The sequence below is a fragment of the Myiozetetes cayanensis genome, unplaced genomic scaffold, assembly GCF_022539395.1.
Source record: "Myiozetetes cayanensis isolate MyiCay16 unplaced genomic scaffold, myiCay2020 scf4, whole genome shotgun sequence".
Lineage (NCBI taxonomy): Eukaryota > Metazoa > Chordata > Aves > Passeriformes > Tyrannidae > Myiozetetes > Myiozetetes cayanensis.
In genome coordinates this window covers 14,455,928-14,472,277 of record NW_026087631.1, presented here as the reverse complement: position 1 = coordinate 14,472,277, position 16,350 = coordinate 14,455,928, and positions in this window count along the sequence as shown.

Here is a 16,350-nt window from a genome sequence, read left to right as displayed (position 1 = left end):
TTCCTCATATAACAGATATATGTGGGTCCAGTTGCCTACATCATCAACTTCTCTCCTTTTCCAGAAAAAACAGATAAAGAGCATGTGTTGAATATATTTTACAAAAGTTTCATTTTCTCAAACGTTCTGCTGACTAAATCTTCAGGACATAGAAAATTGCATCCAATATTTCTAAATTCTGAGGGAAGAAGTCCTCAGCCTCCCACTAATTTTAGAGTAGTATTGATTCTATTGTGGGCTTTATGGAGATCAAAAACACCAGATACAAGCTCCTGCAGAAAAGTACATTAAAAATTTTATTAAATTGAAATGATAAGGTGCTACCAGAACTTAAAATCTTCTTTTTAAAATGCCTTTAAACCCCTTTTGTCTTGTATTCTCTTCTCTCAATTTTGTTATCACTGCTTGACATAATAAACAGATTAAAAAATGCCTTAGAAGGCCACGTCTATAATATATAATGCCCAGAAAGCCTTCTCTGAGAGTGGCCAGCAGGGAACACCTGAGGAGAAGTATTAGAAACAGAGTTATTACAAAACAAGACTTCTCCAAAATTCCTCCCTGTCTCCACTATTTTAACTGCAGGATCTCCTGAGCCAAATGTCACATCTCTGTGTTTAACCAAGCACACTAGATTTTTCCCAATTCATTGTTCAATTGCTTTGAACGTCTTCAGGCAATCTTTGTAATCTTCAGGCATTCATGTGCCCTGCAGAAAGAACTTCACACATTTACTGCAAAGCTATTGCCTCTTTATTTTGAATTACTGTCTGCTATTTCATTTGATGCTCCCTTGTTTTCATACTGTGAGAAGAAATAGTTATTCCTCATTCATATTTTCCATACCACTCATCAGTTGATATTATGTTGTAATGTCCTGCACCGCCACTCACTCCCCAGGCAGTGGTTTTTCTAAGCTCAAGAGTTGCAGTTTTCGTGTGGAAACTATTTCATACATTTGATCATACAAAAAATTATTACCAAGTAGCACTCAAAATCCATGACATTTCCACTTATTTTGACCTATTTCACTAGAACCACCACAACCTGTCATGTTCTTCACAAATAGTATAAATTAATTAAAAACACATTTTAAGACACCTTTTCATTTTGTAAATGCAACTAGAGTACCTAGTTAACTGTAAGAGAGAAGTGGTACATAGCCCATCAGGTTGTTAGCTGGTGAAACCTTTTCTTAGACTGAGCCATCACCATCACTTGAGGCTACAGAGCTCACTGAAGGCATAGAGTTCATTCTAGTCTTTTTTTCTATAAAATTAATAAAGTGATGAAAGGAGCCAATTTATTCCCAAGGACATTTTGCATCCACCTGCCCCACAGGTAAATGAAAACCACTTGTGCCTTCTATTGGTTAAGAAAGAGTTTATCATTATACTAATACATTTTTCCATATCACCGTTGGATCAGAATTACTTTAAATCGTCCCACAAGCGACACCTATGATAAAAATTCTGAGAGCATAACGTGTTAATACACACAGGAAAAAAATGTGGGTATTTAAACATAAGGCTTTAAAATTAATTCTACAAGCAGACAATCCAGGGTAAAATAAATCACTATTGTTTTAATTTTTGGTAAGTTGTTCTAGGCAGCTTGAATCAAAAACTTGATATGTACATTTGATTTTTATTTTAAAGGGCATGAATACCCCAGTCTAGACTTATTATACTTTGATTCACAGTTGCCATAGCAACTTATGTAATTTATTAATCTTTGTATGTGAAATATTTCAAAAGGACAGATTACCTTTGTGTTAAAAATGTAGTTAGTTTTAATTATTTCCCTGTGAAGAAGTAGACTGCTTATAAAACAACAAGTGTAGTCAGAAAAATTAGGTCTCCTGAATTGTCTAGTAGGCGCCCCAGAACTGAAAGGTAATCGGAAGTTAAAAAATTAATTAATATTAGCAACGTATAAAACTCTATACAACATTTTAAATAATTAAGTATCTTGACTTTGTGGGTTTTTTTTTTGGTCTAGAAATGTCTCTGTTCCACTCTCATAAGTAACATAAATCTATAGGAATGAAGTAACATAAACCTGTATAAAGCAATGAATGCAGAACACAAGAATAACATACAGCTATGAAACACTAATAGAATAGACTAGACTTGTGTGTACTAGAAAGGAAAAAATTCTCTGTACGTGTGGTTGCACCACCGAAAGGGATTTCTTAAATCATGCTAGTAGATTCCTGGTAGGGGTTTTTTTGCATTTTTGCAGTAACCTATGAGATCACTATTGAAATCTACCTGAATATTTTATTTCTAGACACTGTCTTTCTTTTAGAAGAAAGTGCTTTTAGTGCTTTTCAAAGCACTACAGAGAGTATAGTGTCTCAGTACTTTAATCAAAAACCAAGTCAACAGGAGATTTTCAAGGGCATTAGTACAGTTTGAGACATTTGCACTGAAAAGCAAGAAGCTGGGGAAATCGACAAAAATGTATATTCTATTACATAAATAATTCCCTCCTCTAAGAGTCACTGAGAGATAAAGACAGACAGTTCCATAGTAAGGTATTGACAGGAATCATCAAATAAAAAAAAAAAATCAAGCCACCTTTACACACAGTTTGATGCACATGGTGAGTTAATGTTTGTGAGCAATATTAGTTGGTTTGTTTCATTAGGAAAGGTTTTGGTTGCGAATAACAAAGAAACATGATAGAACACCCTAGTCATATTTGACGATAGTTATAAAGTTGGTTCCTACTCCATAACTTAGGAAATTAAAAACACTAAATCTAGGATTTTCTCTACTGGGACTTAATCTGGTCCAATTTGCAAGCTGAGTATTTATAAAAGCTTTTCTGAAAGAAATAGGGAAATGTCATCTACAATATCTTGCTAGAGTTGTACTGAGTCTATTAACCTTGCCCAGAGAATATAATATTAGATTTATCTCATTACAGTATTATAGTATATGATTTATGACCATAATGTCAAATCTTAAGCCAGAGTTTGTATTTTTAGAAAAATTTACATGTCTGTGATTTTTTTTTTTTCATTCAGGAAACATATTTAAAAAGTTATTTATAGTATTTCACCTTCAATGGGAAATGAAACATACGAGGAGATAAGAGACAGGGAAAACGGACAATACCTAAAGACATCAATGTATATCTGCAACTAGGCTAATGTTTCTCATCTCTAATTAAGCAATATGAAGCATGAAGTACATTCAATAAGTCTGAAATTTTATAGATACTGAGAGATTCTGGTGGAGGCAAGATTAAAGGGTGAAGATTTTTCTGCCAAGTGGAACACAACTCTGAAAACACTCTGGAAACCACTACCACACCCTGTTTTCTTTAGAGAAGAAATTCTGAAGTGGTTCACAAATTTACTAAATGTCTACAAACTGAAAAGAGAAGGCAGAAAAATAATTTTATTTTGTATGTCTCTGTATGACCTAAAAATATTGTGAAGTTCCCTGCATTTTTTTCTAAGTTTCAAAAGCTTGAAATTTTAAGTACTTCCTTGCAATTTTTCTGTCCTTTTGATTTACCAGTTTTGTGTTTGTATTTCATTCTATGCAATGTAACATAGGCTACATCAGAGACAAATACATAAATTGACTAACCTAGTGACCTTCTATGAGGGAACGGCTGCATCCTGGGACTCTTTTCAAGGGAAGAACTACAGATGTCATCTACCTATGCTTTTATATGACCTTTGATAATGGTCACCCACAGCATTATTGTTGATAAATTAAGTCCATCTCAGCCAGACTCAACACACTGGTGGATGAAAAGCTGGATGTGAGTCATCGGTACAGCCCAGAAAGCCAGCCCAAATCTGGGCTGTGTAGAGAGCAGCATGGCCAGGAGGTTGAGGGAGGTGATTCTGCCCCTCTACTCTGCTCTGGTGAGACCGCACATTTGGTGCTGCATTCATCTCTGAGATCCCCAGAACAAGGACATGGACCTCTTTGAGTGAGTCCAGAGGAGGCTCACAAAAATGGTGGAAAGGCTAGAACACCTCTCCTATAACAAAAGTCCAAGAGGACTGGAAAAGAGAAGGGTCCAGGGAGACCTTACTGCAGTCTTTCAATATATGAGCAGGTTCTATAAGAAAGATGGAGTGACTTTTTACCAAGGCCTACAATGACAAGACAAAGGGCAAATTTTAAACTGAAAGAAGATAGGTTTAGACTGGAAATAAGGAAGAAAGTTTTTACAAAGAGGGTGATGAGGCTCTGGAACAGGTTTCCCAGTGAAGCTGTGGAGGTCCCATAAAAAACATTCAGAAATCTAATCTAGTGAAAGATGTTCCTACCAAGAGTAGGGGGTTAGGATTACAAAACCTTTAAAGGTCCCTTCCAACCCAAACCATCCTGTGATTCTATGAACCACTTCAGATTTATTTAGGTTTGTAACTCTGGCTCTCTGATGTGAACTACCAATGTGCAGCCACCTTTTGTGTAGGGTATTAACTACATCCTCCAGGTGGGTTTTGTTTCAAATCACAGTTGACATTATTGAAGTAATGTTTGACAATTCTACTGGTAGAAATCTTAGAAAATCTGAACTGATGATATTGAATAATGCTGCATCTCGTCATAAGTATCAGGTACTACATAACAGATAAAAACATTCTGATTCATTTTTTCCCCAGAGTTGATACAATATTTTGTCCCAGAGTTAATGAAATGTAAGCATTCCTCTGTCTTAAGTATTATTTCATATTTCTTCATGCAGAAATTATAATTTTTTTCAGTTTTACATCTTGAATATATTTAGGATTAGAGTTGCTTGCACTGTGCTAGTCATTTAAAAATTGTACAGTAATTTGATTTACTGTAGATGGGACTAAGTTGATTCATTTCCCCTTTCAAGGCTAAAGTAGTTAAAATTTGGACTGTATTAGTTCAACTTTTCCAGCTAGCTCAGTATAAACTGTTATTTGCCAAGCAGTTTCAGTATCAAAAAGGCCAAAGGAGTTTTTTTTCTCTTTTAAGGGCAACAAATGGAAGATGATTATCTCAGAGCTTGTTCATCTGGTATGCTTCTGTTTCCTTCATTAAACACTTGCATGCATGCAGAAACACATGTTAATAAAATACATTAAAAATAGCTGATCATTCTCCATTTCACCATCAGAAAGACAAATGTATGTGGTATCCAACACAGAGGGTAGTGGGACTGGAACCAGTTGTCCAGAGAAGTTGTGAATGCCCCATTCCTGCAGGTGTCCAAGGCCAGGTTAAATGGGCCTTCAATCAGCCTCATCAAGTGGGAGGCCTCCTTGCCAACAGCATGGCTTTTAAGGTTCCTTCCAACCCTAAGCAGTGTATGACTATGACTCTATGATCTTGTTACTCCCTTCTCAGCAATACAGTCCCTGCTTTGTACTCAGGTAAACTTTGACCTTGGAAGCATCTCTCCTATCTAGGAGTTGACCAGCATAAATATCATTAAGTGTACCATAAAATGATGTGCTCATTTTGGCTGGCATAGTTAATTTTCATCATAATAACATATATGGTTTGTATTTGTGCTGAAACAGTGTTGATAACACTGGGATGTTTTCATTACTGCTGAGCAGTGCTTACATAGAGCCAAGGCCTTTTCTACTCCTCACTCCACCTCTCCAGTGATGGGGTTGGAGGTGCACTAGGAGTTGGGAGGGGACACAGCTGGGACAGCTGATTCCAACTGACCAACAGGGATATTTCATACCATAAAGGTAGGTCAATCTTAGCATATAAAGCTGGGAGGAGAGGAAAGAAAGATGGGGGATGCTCAGCGTTACGGCTTTTGTCTACCTGTTGCTATCACGAGTGATAGAGCCCATCTTTCCTGGAAATGGCTGAACACCTACCTGCCCATGGGAAGAGGGGAAGAGGTGAATTAATTTCTTGTTTTTCTTCAGTTGTGTGCGTGGCTTTTGCTTTACCTGTTAAAGTGTCTTTTTCTTAAGCCATGAGTTTTTTCACTTTTACTCTTCTGATTCTCTCCTCCATTCCACCATGTGGGAAGTGAGAGAGCAGCTCAGTGTGGTTGTTACTCGCTGGGCTCATTATAGCAAGAGCAAGGACAATCAATATCACTCCTGCTTCTACTCATTTCCACCAACTAAAGAAGCAGAAGTAGCCAGGAGCACGAGCTCTTCCTAAATTATACTTCCAGGCTTCAAGCCTACATTTATTGCATGTCCTGACCAAGCAGAGTCTCACCAGTATGTGCTGTCCTGTAGTCATTTGACAGCGCTTGATGTGTCCCTGGCAAGTGTTTTGTTTTCATAGAGTTATAGAATGGTTTGGGTTGTAAGGAACCTTAAAGACCATCAGTTCCAACTCCCTTGCCATGGACAGCGGCACCTTTCACTAGATCAGGTTGCTCAGAGCTCTATCCAACCTGGCCTTCTTAATTTCCAGGGATGGAATACTCATAGCTTCCCTGGGTAACCTGTTCCAGGACCTTACCACTGTCACAGTAAAGAATTCCTTCCTAACATCTGATCTAAGCCCAATATCTTTCAGTTTGAAGCCATTACCCCTTGTCCTGTCACTACAGGCTCTTTAAAAAGTCCCTCTCTGTCCTTCTTGAAGGTTCTCTTCAGGTAGTAATAATAATAATGGCCAGTCTTCACGAACGAAGATCTGGGGAAGGTCTTTCCACCTTCCAGCCTGCGCATTGGATTTTTTAGGTGAGACACAGTGTGCGCGGAACTGAGCCCACCCTTTAATCCTAAGGTTCATCTGCCGGGGCCAAGCGAGCTTGGACGGTGGCAGCGAGGTCCTTAGGAAGTAGGTGGGTTGCCTTTAAGGGCTAACGAGCCCCACCTGCCCGGGAGTGGCCCTGACCGGGAATCGAACCCGGGTCTCCGCGGTGATAGCGCCGTGCCTTTACCACTAGACCACCAGGGGCTGCCTCTTCAGGTAGTAGAAGGTCAGAATTAGGTCACACCCAAGCCATCTCTTTTCTAGGCTGAACAAACCCAGTTGTCTCAGCCTTTCCTCAAAGGAGAGGTGCTCCGTGCCTCTAATCATCTTGGTGGTCCTTCTCTGTTCTTGCTGCAACGTGTTCAAGTCTTTCTTGTACTGAGGACCTCAGAGCTGGATGCAGCACTCTGGGTGGGGTCTCACCAGAGCAGAGTAGGGGGGCAGAATCACCTCCCTCACCCTGCTGGCCACACTGCTTTTGATGCAGCCCAGGAAATGATTGGTTTTCTGGGCCCAAGTGAACTTGACTGAGTCATGTCCACCCTCTCACCCACCAGCAACTCCTAGTCCTTCTTGGCAGGGCTCCTCCTGATCTGTTCATCACCCCATCTGTATTGACACTGGGGGTTGCCCCAAATCCCCAGTGACAGCCAGGTTCAGCCCAAAGCACAGCTGTCACTGCCAGATTTTTGTAAAAATCCAACTAATGTTTCCTTCCACACTAAGGCTTACTGTTATTGTTGTAACTATCAAAATCCCACCCAAGAGACAGGAGCCCAAAATGTAATTGCCACTTCAGCATGAGCAATTTAAACGCATAGCACTCATATGCCCAGCTGACTGTCCTAATAACCAAAATATGCTGGTTTATGCAGAAAAGAATGCAAGATTCATAAAATCAGAGAGGGAGAAAAAATACAGGAAGACGCTTCACTCCATAGGGTAGGGCTGAATACAGTTTTCTAGAATTTAAAAATACTTAAACCCCTTGAAAACAGTAAAATTTCAGAATAACTTTAATGAGATTGGCCTTGTTGATGATATCAGTTACAGTTGTTAGTGTCAGATAGTTTAAATCAGTCCTTAGACCTTACACTTTAATCAATTTCCTTAGAAAATTAGGAAAAAATGGTAAATATGTGTTTATGTATTTACAAGAGAACAATGCAACTCTAGCCTCCAGATTGTGGACCACTTAAAATGAATTAAAAAATAAAACAGGAACTCACAGAATACCTGCTGACTTTTGTTCTTTGCTTTGAGTATACTAGTATTTGGTCTCCTAAAAATCTCATTCCATGAGATTGAAGGTGTCTTGTCTCAAAAAATATCAGAACTCTCCAAAATTAGCATTTTGCCTAAAAATGCTTACGTAAATATAACAGAATGTTAGGAACCCAATGTGCATAAACTACAATGAACAACAAAAGAAATAAAGTACACTCTTGTGTCCTCATAAGTGCAATCAGTAGTGAACTCTCTGGCTCCATTTATGTTTGTGCTTGTTCTAGCTAAATTTGAGATGCTATTGCAAAAGCTCATACTAAAGGCTATGCGCCAGTACCATTCACAAGAGAACTCAGACCCATAACAAATAAGTAGCACTTCTCTCTACATACGAGATGAGGCTAAACGGTGTGTCACGATGTTGCAGAGTTGTTATCAGAAATAGAATTTTTTTCAGTTTCCTCTGCTTTAATAGAAAACATAATTGGATGTTAATTGTAATACAAAATGGGGGAGGGATAAGAAAATATCATGACATGATGCAAGCGGCATCCTGTCATGTGTCGGGATATTTTAGCAGAGGATTTTACTCATTAGTTTCATCATCATGGCTAGGCTTCGTGAACAAAGATTTGAGAAGGGCTCTACCCACACTTGCTACAAGCACGCTGATGGCTAAAAAGGCCAATGCGAGATAGACAAGTCCGGTTGCAGAAGGCACAGCAGAAAGACTCCCCAGGTGATATTGACAAGATGCGATTCTTTCTGCGTTGTCTTTTCTCCTCGAGAGTGATCCCGCGTGTGTTCTCAAAAGCAGCAGCAGCGTTATAGATGGTGTGTCTCCAGGCCTCCCGATTGGAGGCCAGGGTAGACCAATGGTGGTGATCAATATGGCCAAGGCTGAGGGATTGTTTCAGGCAGTCCTTGGATCTCCTCTTCGGGGCTCCTCTCTTGCGGCAGCCAGTGGCAAGTTCCCCATAGAGCACGATCTTAGGGAGGCGGTAGTCCTGCATCCTGGAGACGTGCCCTGCCCAGCGCAGCTGTGTTCTCAGCAGCATGGCCTCAATACTCCTAAGCAACGCCTGATCAAGAACTAATTCCTTTACTCTGCCCAGAAAGGTACAACACCGAACAAGACATACATTACAATCAACAGTTAAGGATTTTATTAGTGGTTCTTCCAATTTACTTTATTTCTGATCACATTTTTCCCAGGGTAAAGTCTTTTAAGAAATAGAATTTCTAAAGGAATGCTCTGTTTGCCAGACTGCAAATGGAAAACCCTAACAATAAAACAAAACCTCAAAAAAGCTAAATGTAGATATATTCAAATTTTTCAGTACGCACTTTGAAGAAGACACTCTTCAGCTGCCTAAATTCCATGATGCTTTTTTCATAAGAATCAGACATATTTTGCAAAATTACTTTTACAAAGTATCAAAAACATGGCAGGGTCTAAAATCAATAAAAAATATCCTTAAAAAAATAAATGTAAATGATGATGCCGTTCTAAAAGTTCCCCTTTTTTTCTTTTTACCATAGAAATTCTAACCTAGAGCACAAATAAATCTCTAAGACAAATGTCACTAAAAAAATTCTGTTCTTGAAGCAAGAATTTTTCTTACACTACAGGTTTTAAGATAAATATCTACTATCTTTTTATCTGCTAAAGTATCAGGAATATTTGTAAATGAAGACCTCTCCTGGGAATTTACATCCAGTCTCTCTTTTAGTCTTTTTTTTGTGAAAAGTACAGTGGGTATCTCTCTGTCTCTCTCTCTCTCTCTCTCATATGTGTGAGATTGTGTGCATATATACACACTATATAGCACATTATATATCTATGTTGTTCTTTCCACAAGAAGCTTTGGGAGCCAAAACCAGACATTTGAAGTCAGTAGTAAAAATTTGGAAAACAGCAATCACAAATACTTATTAGCAGTCAGACAACCTTATATGGAAATACAGCTTTCTCTGCTGAACAGTTGGGTTTTTTTGTTATTCCCCATTTTAAAATGGATTTCTTCAAATTGTTCAGTGTCTGAGGAGGCACCTATCATGTTTTTCTCCCTGTACTACATCTTGATACTGGGATCTCACGTGGTGAATCAACAGAACTAAATTAATTTCCTGTTTTCATCTTAACTTTGTGGTGATGACATAATAAATATATATATATATGATGTACTTTAAATACAATAAACACTGACCTTTTCTATAACCTGGCCCATTTCTGAAAGATTATATTAAATTTCCTTACAAAAAAAAAAAAAAAAAAAACCAAAAAATGAACTTAAAATCCCTTGGATATTGGTTTAGACATCTTAAGTGGCAGCGATGTCATTACAATGGTACTGAATGTCGATGCATGTCATTAAAACAAGATGTTGCATGACATGTCTTTCAATTATTTGGTTGCACAGGAAATACTGCAGGAATTTTTTAAATAATGTAAAGCTAATGGCATGCCAATCAAATTCAGTAGATTGTCACAAAAATGCAGATGGCAGGAAAAAAAATTTGCATCATTCAGTGTATTGTGTTCCCTCCCCCACTAGAGAAGGAGCATCTTTTTCTGGGAACATGAAAACAAGGCAAGCTGGTACTTGCATCCAACTTATATCCCCACAATACAAAAGAGGGGTTTGTTACAAATCGTACTGCACTGGTTCAAAGAGAAGCAACTACTTAAGACTTAAGTGCATGTCTGTCTTAGAGTTCACACAACTGCAGGCTGATTGAAGGTACATAATTTGACAGACCAATGTGCGGGCCGCAGGTCTTTAGTATGAAATACAGCAGAACAGACCAAAACAGATTTCCATAGCTTTTAACTAAAAACATGGGAAATGAGACAAATATTGAAGGAAAATGTTTTATATTTGTACATTTTTAACTATTTTGGAACAGGTATGGGGCATTTCATAATACCTGACGGGGTGAATTATCCCTGGCTATGCTTCAAATCATTATTATTTTTCCAACAATCTTGAATCCTTCCTAAATGCCTCAATTATTATTTCTTCAATACTGGCATACTTTTAACTAGAAGATTCTCCTTACAGATATGTAATTTTCAGGTAAGAGCAACCGATCAAGGCAATTTGTAAGAAAACTGGAAAAATGCCAGTAAAGGCATGTACTAGTCTCATGCCAAGACTCTTCCTAAGAAGGGAAAGTTCAATAGGGTTTTTTTTAGTACCATGGTGAGCAGTTTTCCCAACAGCAGTGTTCCTAATTATGATTAGCTATTTGTAATTGTGGAGGATAAAGTGTGTTAAGTGTCTTCATTTTCATCAGGATGGACTGTTTTCTTCACAGGAAGCACTGGCCCTTTCAAAGGCTTATCATTGACTAAGTAGGAAAGAGGCTGAACATTAGAAATGTTACAAGGTAGGCCTTCTTTTGAGAATTTGTATCAGAAAGTATGATGTTGAGCACACTGTACACCCCCCCTGCCCTTCTCTAGTTCCTCTATTACAGGCACAATATAAATATGCAAACCGCTCAAATTAAAACTTTCCATACCTAAATTGAAATTATTCACATGTTTTGACAGCTGAGACTAGTGGTAAAAAAAAAGAAAAATGTTCTTATATTGACAGAATAGATGTGAAAGAGGGAAAGTTGCAAAAAATTGTTCTTATATGTCTCTCTCAGTTGAGAGAGGAAAGCAAAATGATGAAAAAGATTTGACTTATAAATCTACCTGTACTTGATACTTCCTCAAGGCTCTTAGTAATTTCATGTGTTCCTAAGTTATTCTCCAGTCTTATCTCAGAACAAGGACAAAATCAGAAAAGCAAAACACTTATTGCTTACTCTGGTAAACTGATCCACAGTGTTGTAGCTATCATGCATCTAACTCCATGTATTTTACACCTCTTTATTGAAAACTCTGTGTTGGTTTTTTTTACCAGCAATAAGCCTTGCATTCTTGCAAGTAATCTCAAGATACAGTAGAGAAGAATGATGGAAAAAGAACCCAAATCACAATTTTTTTTAAAATGACGTATAGAAAACTTGCCTGTCACAAGCCTAATCCATTTTTACATATGTACATACTTGTTAAAACTCAATAATAATTATTACTACATTATGCATTATACCATTAGTAAAACTCCCAGCATTTAATTTGCTAGTATGTAATCAACTGCCATGGCTTATTTACATCTATGCAATAAAAGATGAAATTTAAGATGATCATTCAGAGCACAGTCAGCAGAAAAAAAACCAGTAAGTATAAAAAATGAACTATCTGTGACCCAGAAAATAATCTTGTTGGTCTCTGTCACAGTGAGTCTGCATCAGGGAGTAATTCTGTACCGTGGTTTTACAAAATCAAAAGAATTAGGCAATATTTTATGTATTGGGCATTACTGTTATTCTGGATCTCAGTAAACAAGAGGCTGGCAATGAAAGAAACTTGCCTGATTGCTTTTTATTTTTTTGAGTAATGCAAAGGTAACTCATTTGCCCAGAGAGAATCATCTTCATTTCCTGATTAAATGCAATCAGAGTACTTTTGCTGGCAATCTAGTCTAATTTAAAAACTATCACACCAAGTGATCACTGTTAATAACTACCAGCATAATACTGCTTTGAAATGAAGGTCAAAAGCTATAGATTAAAAGCCAAGACAGGATAATAGCTCTACTGTTGGAAAGAGCCCTTTGCTCTAATCCAAATGATCGCTATGACAAATATGCATAGTAGATATTTTATTCACCCCTCACACTAGTAACATTAGCAAAAATGCAATGGAGTGATATGTCTTATCAACCTTTCCATTTGCAGAACCTTGGATTATACTGCTTATGGAAGTTAACAGAATTTCTTACTGTAGAATGATTCATTCCATACAAAATTTGTGAAAAAGTACATCAAAATTGTGTATATATCAGGCTGTCCTCAAGCCCACCATTATGGACAAGGGAAAAGTATCACTTAAGTACATTTGCACTGAAAATGCAAAGAATGAGCCCCCAGAATGAAAAAGAACAGTGTTAGGGTAGGTACCACCCCTAGCTTTGCCAGTCACACGTAGTTTCGTTGGCAATGGATCAGTCTAGTATCAGATTAGACAGGTAGGTTTCACACCACTCATTTGTCATCAGCTCTCACCCTTTTTTCTTTCATGATGCAAAGTAATGGAGAAATTTTTTTCCTACAATCAATAAAAATAATCAGACACCACTTTTTTTTTTTTTTTCATTTTTTCATCATCATTAGTTATGAAAGTAGGTGCAATGCTAAATCACAGGAAATGGGTCCTGTCATTCATGCCCAATATCTCTCATGTCTTCCCCACAATCTCCAAGTGCAGTATCCTGGTAGCTCTATTCTCTACATTGTGCAAGGACACACTTTTCACAATGTTCCTCCCATGCTCATTCTGCAGAGGTCTGGATAGTTCTTGTTCTTACATTATTCTGATGGTATAATAGTAATATAGCTACTGAGACCCTAACAGCACTTTCACAATATCAGTTTTCTGCTCACATCATTTGTGAGACCAACTGGTGCTCTTTCTGTGGGTAACGGTGATTGTCATCAGCACTGCTATGCAGACAGCTGTAAGGAGGCTGTGCTTTCAGCCTGGACCTCCCAGTTGCCCAGTCTGATGCCCGTGGTTTGTTTTCTCAAAGGGCACTCACCTTCAAGCAGCACAGCAGCTGAGAGCAGGGAGTACAAACCCTGTGTCTAATAATAATAAAATAATAGGCATACACGCCGACACAAGACCATTTTTAAGCAACCACAATTCACACTAAATAGGAACCTTAGTTCACAGAAAAAGCATTAGCTATTTTTTATAAAGCCTCATGATAGTAAGTCTGGTGAGGATGTACTAAGATACATTCTTTTGTTCACAAGTAACAAAGAGCATTAACGTCTGCTTCAGTTTCAAATCTCTCTGCAGCCATAACAAAGTCACTGCTGTAGCACATCCATAATCTGTAGTGCATTTTGAGATTCTCAGATGAAAGACCCTATATAAGTGGAAACTGTTATTATCCATATAGCAGACAGATCTCAGTTCCACTGTAATTTGCTGTTCTCCTCAGGGGGCTCAGGCATGTGAGCTGTTAAGTACTCTCCACTTCCATTGCGACTCCTTGGAGCTGAGAGCACTCAGCATCTCGGAGGATCAAGCACAGAACTGAGTCTGGGCTTCAAACCCACAACCTTATGCAAAGCGTCCATCAAGGTTTTTAAACTATGCTTTGGGCCATGGAAAGGGAATTAGGAAGAAGATATGTAACAGGAACATTAGGGAAATGGTAAAATGCAATAAAACTGTAAAGTTGTAAACTACTTAAATCATTAAAATGGTTATTACTGTTTGAAGACTAGACTACTGAAATTACTGTCCTCCCATCAGATAACTAAATAAAGCACCACATAAAGCGAGAGACAATGTACCAACCATAAAACTCCCATAACATCAACAATGAAATATATTTTTTAAATTACACAAAAAATGAAATAATAATTACAAGAGCATTAAATGTAAAAAAAAGGTGAGAAATTCAAAATGTACATGTGCGTAAACTGAAACATTTGCTTTGTTTTGCTCAGTGCACACACACAAAGCAGTAAATTTCTCACTAAGGGTTTTGGGTTTTCCCACTTCCTCCCTGCCCCCACTGGGAACAGCACAATTTCAAATCCTCAGTATTTCCATCTCTAATTGCTAGAAGGGTTCATTATCAGCTGTCTAAAGTGCAATACATCAACCTTGCAAAGCTGATATACAAAAGACTTTCACACATCTGATGGGCTGCTGTGCTAAATACATCTTAATTTGTGCTGCATCTGCTGTTTTCTAATTTGTTTGTCATGCTGTGAATGCTACAGACTTTGCTACAGCAGCTCCCTGATTTTTTATTTTTAAAAAACACAGCAGCTATTCAGGAAAGAAATGGCTGAGTGCCACCATTGTTCCTCTGATTCGTAGAATGACATCAGTTCCCTTATATTAACCATTAAATGCTTGATGATATATGTTTAATATAATACACGCACAAGCTACCATGTGTCTCAATATACAAACAGTATGTATATGTGTACTATTTACATCTTCTCTGTTAACATTTGCTAGATAATAGATCTCTTCAAACCAGTTTATCTACATTTAAAAGAACACCTCATTTAAGCTTCTCAATGTTCTGTGTGTTCTCAGTTTTTACTGGCAAGCCTTTTTTTTTTTTGTTGAAAAACTGGAAGAGTGCTGTTAAAACTCTAAATCTTAATGATTCTTGTACATGAATGAAACCTAGTGCCTTTTTTACATATGGAATGGAATTTCATTGAAACCACCTACAAACCTGAGTAAAATGAGTCTGGAGTTCTCTGTTCAGTCCCTACTGAGCTGAAAAGCAAATAGTAGAACAACATGTGTAATTCAGCATGTTTCATAATACATCAAAGACTGTACAGAAGAAGCCTCAGCTTGAGCTGGCAGAGAAATTAAATTTCTACTCATCCCTTCTTAAAGTGCAGAGTTTTCCCAGGTATAGTGGGCACTAACATAAGGCAGAATGTGATGAATTTTTATTGAAACAGCCTGTGCTGTCACTAGCTTTCACAATCACAAAAATCACATATACCCCTTCTCCAAAAGTAAGAATGAAGCACCAAGGGGTATTTTGCACACATTGTCCTGAAACTTCATAGGTTTCTAGGTTAGAAAAGAACACACTTAGCATCACACATCCTCCAAGAGTTGTTGATCTCTCAGAACCCTTTCCCTTAGCAAGGCCAATTCACTGCCAATCATACCATCACCAAAATCATCTTTCAAAGAAATTTAAAAACATGTCACTGAAAAGCAGAATCTTGCCATTGCCAAATTTGCACATTATGTATGCAAAATAAAATACCATAACCCAAACCATAAATGTCATTGTAAATAGCATCCCTTATTTGTTTATGTGTAGCTACTGGCTCTTTCCAGCTAGACAAGAAAATGTGTCTCATGCAGAGTATGTGACATATAATAAAGGGATAACTCCCTTTGTTTCAGCACAGCACTCACTTTAGAGGAGCAGCTGGAATGCAAATTGGCTTCTCCTGCTTTTGCAGTATGACTCCTGACACTCAAGACACGGAGAGTGATTTACATAATCATAGAATCATAGAATGATAGGATCATTTGAGTTGGAAAAGACCTCTAAGATCGAGTCCAATTCTTAACCGTGCATTTCCAAGACTGCCACTAAATCATGTGCCTTAGCACCCTATCCAGTCCATATTTTAAATAACTCCAGGAATGGTGACTCAACCACTTCTCTGGGCAGCCTACTCCAGTGCTTGCATCAGTCTCCAGTTTCCAGCCCAATGCCAATCAATCTCCAGTGTCAAGTCCTCACAAGAATGTGCAGCAGCTATTACAAAGACAGCTTTTATGACTGGGGAAGCCATAGACAAA